Genomic DNA, 6,817 nt, shown 5'->3' with positions numbered 1-6,817 from the left:
GAATGGTTTTTAATGGTGCTGCTATTAATAATTAATGAAATATAAACTTCACTACATCAGTAAACTTGCAGGTCTGCATCAAAATGAAAACAGAGAGAGTTTTCAGGTTTGGGGAAGTCGGGATGTTTGGATTTAACGTATCTGGGCCTCCAGCAGCTCTGTACCTGCACCTTCTAAACCACCAAACTACACCTCCACGCTGGAGGAACCAGCTGCTGACACTCTCAGAGCCTCATTTCCTCACTTTTACTGTTTCAGCTTGATTTTCTGACTGAATGTTAAACCTTTAAACACAACATCAGTTATTATTAGACGATACACACAACAGCAGCTCAGTGTTTGTGTGTATTAGCTTGTTCAGTGATTTGATAGTGAAATGATGACGGCCTCCTCACAAACCCTGAAAACACACACCTTGTTACATCTGCTTCCAACCGCTCTTCAACCAAAACTGGACCAGACCTGATATTCATTAGAAGGAGAAACTGACAGTTACTCATGAATATCTGTATTACAAACATGTGCACATGTCAGCTTAAAAGCAGTTTGATTTGAGTTTCATGTTTTAAACGCACAATTATGTAATTTAGGCGTCTCAATCAAAACAATAACAACAGACGGAGTGTGATGACGGTGTGAAGCAGCAAGGGATCATGGGAGTTGTTGTCTTCGTCGTTAAATAACCAGCTTCACCGGGATAGGATTACTCCAGTGTTCATCATTCAGGATGTTTTTACCCGCAGAGGTCTCCTCCTCTCCAGAACAAACGGACCCGGAGATTACAGGTAAAAACACTGAATAAAACTGTTTCACCTAAAAAAATCAGTGTTTCTCCGACGATGTGCGGCGACCACCAGACGTCCGGTACGGGCTGTTAGCCGAGCTGCTGCTAACGTTTGTCCAGTTTATTTCTCTGATAACTTAAGATCCAGACGTCCAATGACTAAAATCCTTCTTCCGGCTAAAAGATATAGTTAAAAACCACCTAAATTTATCATGAAAATGTGTCTTAAAACTGAATAAAAGTCCATTTATAACAGTTTGTGTGGAACAACCACAACGCCGATGTATTATCTTGTATGTGTGTAAGTTACTCTTTGGTAGACGCCATTGTAGCGGACAAACACAGCGCCGCCACTCAACAACATATATAACATAGGTCTAGTTGTTTTTAGACATTTTAATGTAGAATAATTACATATTATAGCTTTAAATTTTATGTACATGTCGTGGTTTTTGTCATCTGACTGAGTCCACTGATACTGCATTACACCTTGCATTCACTTACAGCATCTATCTAACATATTTCTCTGCTCCTCAGACTGATCTATACAGTGAGTAACGTGTTAGTTGTGGTTCGTAGTGATGAACCTACAGAGACTCTGCAGCTCCTCTCGGCTTTACGGAGCTTTATAGTGAGTTTCAGCTCATTGTTTATCTGTCCGGCTGCAACTTTACTGTTCTGGTTCACTCTCAGCGTCTCATAGTGTCGTTTTCAGAGAAAAAGCTGTAAAAAAACGCACTGTACACTACCTGCTCAGTACCAAACGGCAAACAGACAGTCAGCTGTAGATAGTTATTCCTGCTAAGTGATGATTGATTGATTGATAGACTTTATTCGATACTTAGTTATGAAAGATAAAACACAATAAAGCTAGAAAGCTTATTTCGATTGTGGTCCTTAATCGAGGGGGGGGCAGTATAATTTTACAACACCGACAACATCACAATAAGAGACAACAACACACACACACACACACACACAAAGCCCAGCAACAACAACAACAATAAACATCACCTTTTAAGATATAAAATACATCACACTGATAAAGTCATTAAGGCACCGAACAGAGCAGAACCTTTTTAAGACTCACCTATAAACCAGTTTTTCAGACTGGGCTTGAATCTATTTACATTTCTTGTTATTTTCAAATCTTTGGGCAAAATGTTCCAAAGAACAGAAGAATATAAGAATGACTCCTGACTCACACAACTTCTGAACCTAACACAGAATCAGTAGCGCTCCCTCTAGTGGAGTATGAATGTGATGACATGTCAGTGTTCTGCTTGTTTCTGCTGACAAATGAAGGACAAAACTTCAGCTAATGCAGTTTTAAGATCATCCAGCAGTTTGGTTTATGCCAGTGATTGTTGGCATTTCTGCCTTTAAAAGGTATCAAACCATCTGAAATGTAAAAAAAACAACATTTCTGTCTGTTATTCAGTTCATGACTCTATGACAACCTGCTCTGACAGACTCACATTTTTCTGCATCATGAGGCAGTTTCACTGTGTTGAAGGACAAACAGCAGCAGAGTCAGGAGGTGAAGATTAAGACTGATGTCATGAATGAGAGAGTGTATGTTGGACGTGAGTCACTGCAGCGTTCTCACAGCAGTTTGATAAAATCTTCTCACTGACAGAAATGGAAAAACACTGATGTATCACACATTTCTTCTTCTCCTGTTTTTTCTGCTGACTCACACAACTTCAGTGAGTCACATACACTGACAGACGTCATGTGATTATATTACTGCTATTTATATCCTGCTCTGATGTCGGATGTTAAACATGGTCAAAGTTACAAAACTTGAGGTGAACGTATGTAGAAACGCTGTCTGCAAGTCAAAGGTCAGGGCTTCAACAAGCTGTGAATGTTTAATTTGAAAAGTCACCTCTATTTCCTCCTAATGATGATGTCAGATTGTTTGCACAAACGTCCCTCTGTTCTGTAGCCTTGGTTGCTAAGGTTGTTGCTAAGGCGTTTCCATGTGTTGTTCAGCTCCAACATGTACGGATGGATTTGAAAAGTTGACATTTGGAGTAAAGAAGGAGAAAAAGAAGTGAAATCCTGCTACTATAGTTTGTTTACGTAGCCTCCGGAGCCGGAGGAAGCTTCCTGAAAGCTGACCAATCAGAACAGAGTGGGCTCATCAGGAGGCGGGGCCTTAAAGAGACAGGAGCTAAAACGGCCTGTTTCAGACAGAGGCTGAACTGAGGGGCTGCATAAAGGACCAGTAGAAGATAAATAAGGAGTTTTTAACTGGAAATCATGCAAAGATATTCTAGTAGAGCCCCAAAATATTAATATAGAGCTGGAAATATGCAGAATATGTGTCCTTTAACGTGAGTCTGAGCCATTTCTGAACACTGTGTGTTAAATACATTATTATGGCAGATAAAAATGTCCCAGTACTGTCTTGCAGGCAGCGTTGGAAAGTAACTAAACACATTTACTTGAGTATTTCCATGTGATGCTACTTTCTATATTTCAGAGGGAAATATTGTACTTTCTACTCCACTACATTTATTTGACAGCTTTAGTTACTTTTCAGATGAAGATTTGACACAATGGATAATATAACAAGCTTTTAAAATACAACACATTGTTAAAGATGAAACCAGTGGTTTCCAACCTTTTTGTCTTTTGACGTCTTACAAAAAGCAGTGTGTAGTCGGGGTCACATTTCACATGTCTATGAGTTGTTAACAGCTCCACCAAATAGTGATTTTTCCCTCTAAACTTCTCACATGCTTTCATTTCAATAAATGTTCAAATGATCCAATATTTCAGCAAAAATCAAAGATTAGAGAAAAAGTCCAAAAACTGAAAACAGATTTGTGTATCAGAACTTTGTTTTTTCTTCTTTCCTCTCCCATTAATCATCTCACCACCCCTCAGATTTATCTGCTGACCCTTTGGAGGGGCCCGACCCCTAGGTTGGGAACCACTGGACTAAACTAGCTAACTGTATATAAAGTAGTGTAAACTAGCTCCACCTCCAGCAGCTACAACAGTAACATGCTGCTCTAACACTGATGCTTCACTATTAATAATCTAATGATGTCATATATAATAATATATCAGTCAGAGGGACCAAACAACTACTTTTACTGCAATACTTTAACTACATCAAGCTCATAATACTTATGTACTTTTACTGCAATACTTTAACTACATCAAGCTCATAATACTTATGTACTTTTACTGCAATACTTTAACTACATCAAGCTCATAATACTTATGTACTTTTACTGCAATACTTTAACTACATCAAGCTCATAATACTTATGTACTTTTACTAAACTAAAGGATCTGAGTTCTCCTTCCACCGCTGCCTGCAGGACACTTCAGTCCCTTGCAGGTTTGATGTGATACCATCATGTTTTCTTGCAATAGAAAATGTGCATTTAAATCATGGACGGTGCTACTGAGATGCCCAAAATGCTCCTGAAAATATTGTGCTGTAAATGATTTGACTGGCTGATTATTATTTGTAATAAAACTGACACGTTATTTCAGTGAAAGAGTGACCCAAATTCTCCATACGTGGTGAGAATGTTCTTCTCTTTTTATTAATCAGTAGGAGGTGGGATAAATGGTTGAACCCTCAGATGAAACGCTGCCACAGAAACATCCACACGTCTCTACGTCTCAGTTATCTATTGTTGACTTTAAGGAGACGAGGGACAGGAAGAGGAAGTGACTCCCTGCCAGCGAGGAGACGGTCCGCAGGAAAGGACGACATCCTGAAACACTGAAGAGAAAGAAATCGCTCCGTCACACAAACTGCTTCTTAGAGTTTCAGTCTCATCCACGTCTGTCCTTCAGTCCAAAAGCACAACAACAAACATTAAAATGTTCTTCTAGAAATAATGTCACAGTGAAGATTGTGCCTTTGGAGTTATGTTATTTTTGCATTTTTTCTGTACATTCATGATGGAATATATGTATGTTTGCACAGTTTGCAGTTAAACATCTGAGTGTATGGAGATTGAATGTGGTGTAGGGTGAACTCCCTGCATGTTTTGAAGGCAGACAGCACAGGCCTCAAACAACAGCTCTTTCTTCAACTCCCCAGGAATGCTGGCCAATAATATATAAGTGTATATAAGAGTCCCAAACTCCTCACTGACCATCTAAACTACCTCCTGCAAACAGAGAGTATCAGATAAGGAACCCTCATCCACTGCATGGTCACCAAACCATCTTTGATCCTTCAAGTTATAAGAGCCAGCAAGATGGGAAGACCAATTCACAACCCAGTGTGAACTGATGGTACCATTTGGATAAACGACCCCCACCATCGGTTATCATAACTCACCTCTAACAGCCAGTCACACACAGAGACGAGCTGCCACCAAGACTTTGACTTTCAGGACTTGAATGACCAACCCAAGAACTGATCACTGGGCAAACCAGCATAAGGCACAAGACATGCTGCATCATATACTATGCCCCATTCACTCACACACACACACACACACACACACACAAATGCCATGAACCTCTGCTGTTTGCAGTCAGATCAAAGTGAGCAGAGGACTGTAGAACCCATGGACTTACAAATGTAGTTTTAGATTTTGTCTAAGGACAATTATTGTTGTATGTTGATATGTGTGTATATCACAATAAGTGTTGTTATGTACTTTAGTTAGACTGTTATTCCACTACCGCTAACATAATCTCATCATCCATGATCATGTTTAGTACCATTCTGCTTGTTTCACTCTACAAACTCTAAAGCTACTATCAAAAATGCAAAATTAGGAATCATGCAATTGTTAAATTGTAAATACTTTGATTAATGGAGTAACCATATTCAGGAACTGTACCTGCCTGTCTGTGAACAGGAGGGGACTGACTCTGCTCCCCCAGAACTCTGCAACCCCTGGGATTGGCCAGGATGCACCTTCTGGGTGGGCAGACTGAGACAGTGTCTTATCTCAGACTCTAAGCTGCTTTTTTTAGGCTGCTTCTTTGGGCTGCTGTTTGCTTTTGACTTTGTCTTCTTGCTTTCTGCCATGCTGCATGTTGAAAACTTGCATTTTGCTAGTCTGAAGATGTGAGTCAGAGCAACAGGAGGTGAAACCTCAGAATGTAGAGTCATGAGTTGAGGGTCAAGCCTAGGAGAGCATGAACCAGGAGCTCTCTCCCAATGAAAACTTTTCATGTCCAAATCCAGACTCCGGCTCCTCACCCCAGCACAACGGACCCCATTCTCCACAAGAAGCCACCTTGGAGCAAGCAAGTATTTGTATAAAACCTTCATCAGGTTGCTTGAACCCTGGTGCTTTCATGATTTGTAATTTCAATTGGCGATTCAGAACTAAGCTGTTGTACCGTTGATTTGACTCACTGCTTCTCAGTTAACAGTCATCTCATCTGTTTATCAGGTCTCTCATACCAACTACACAATAGATAACTCTGCATCATTCATTACAATCATTCATTAGCCATAGCCTTGTTTACCAGTTTCCCTTTTCCCTCTTGCATATTGTCAAGGAGGACTGTTTCCTTATTATTATACCTGCTCTAATATGAGTGATGTCACTGGACGAATAATTTCATGTTGGAGTTGTGCACAATAATAATTCATAATTCCCCATAAACTCATAAAGATATTTAAGTGCACAAATTACAGTGGAGTCTCAGAAGGTTCTGTTTTGGGGCCTAAACTCTGTATTTTGTATATCAATGACATATGTGAGTATCAGAGATGATCAGTTTGCTTTGCTTGCAGATGACATGACATCTGGTTCACACACAGAGTATTTTATGAGATGAAGTCATGTGATAGGCTGCAGAGATGTTTGTGTTTTGATTATTGTACTAGCTGACAGTATAAAAGTCTTTTCATCCTGTGGGGAAGTTTGTTTGTCTGCAGGTCATTTATTAACCCCTGCCCCCACCACCACCCCCACTTCATTTACCTGAACAACAAAACACCTGCACACAGCAACACAGACAGACACCTACAGTCATTTTTCTGGATGAAAGTTGGCTGATGGAGTCAGATCTGGGGAACTTAATGAT

This window comes from Thunnus thynnus, chromosome 13 (genome assembly GCF_963924715.1).
Source record: "Thunnus thynnus chromosome 13, fThuThy2.1, whole genome shotgun sequence".
NCBI classification, from domain to species: domain Eukaryota; kingdom Metazoa; phylum Chordata; class Actinopteri; order Scombriformes; family Scombridae; genus Thunnus; species Thunnus thynnus.
Note: the sequence above shows the minus strand (reverse complement) of the source record.